Source organism: Panthera tigris, chromosome B4 (assembly GCF_018350195.1).
Source record: "Panthera tigris isolate Pti1 chromosome B4, P.tigris_Pti1_mat1.1, whole genome shotgun sequence".
Taxonomy (NCBI): domain Eukaryota; kingdom Metazoa; phylum Chordata; class Mammalia; order Carnivora; family Felidae; genus Panthera; species Panthera tigris.
The window spans coordinates 76068962-76069911 of NC_056666.1; positions in this window are offsets into that span (position 1 = coordinate 76068962).

The following is a 950-nucleotide window of genomic DNA, read 5'->3' on the forward strand; positions in this document are numbered from 1 at the left end:
ATCCTGTACCAACCAATCACAGAGAAATTTATTCCTCTACGCTGCGACGCACGCCTCAGCGACACGGGGTGGGGGAGGGGCCAGGACTGAGCATGCGCATGCTGCCAGGACGACGCCAAAGGCAGCCATTTTTACTAAGGTCAACAGGGGGCGGGGGCGTTGATTGGTTTTAGGGATTTTCTTTTTCCTTCGGAGCCGATTCTTGAAGCCATTCTGGAGACCGTGTTGACTAAAGGCAAGTGACACAGAGTATGGTTAGCCTCTCTGTTTTCCCCAAGCAGGGAAATAGAGCTTTTGGAAATTATCAATTGAGCAGTGTCACGTCTCGCAGTTGAATTGGAAGAATTCCGGAAGAAGGTAGAACAGTCATTTGTAACCATATTTATTGAGCTATATAATGCCTTCATTCATTGATGCGTTCATCCAGGTTTTCACTTGGCACATATTTATTGAGTGCGCCTAATTCATAACAAGCGCTCTACTAGGACTTGGAAAAATAAAGATGATATGATCTCTGCTTTCCAGTAGCCAAGAATGGAAGAAACAGCTCGGGGGGGCGGGGGGAAATAAATGCAAAATAAAAGTACTATAATTCCATTTAATAAATGGTCATTTAGAACTTGGAATTGTGCTAAGCACAGAGCTTTCATATTTTTTCATGCAGACTCACAGTGTGAAATAATTTTACATTATAACCAAGTATCACAGAGATCTGCTTATCCTTACTACAATGTAATGTACTCTGAACTTTTCTGTTCTCCCTTTATCCCTGCCTCCATGTTGGTTGTCTCTATGTCATTGAATTTATTATTCAGTATTGAATGGCTACCCACAATTTGAAAAACTACTGGCTAACACATACAAAAAGCAGTGTGGTTTAATGGAAAGGTCACAGGTTTTATAACCAGAAAACTTGATTCCATTTGAACAAATACCTTTGGAACCCTTTT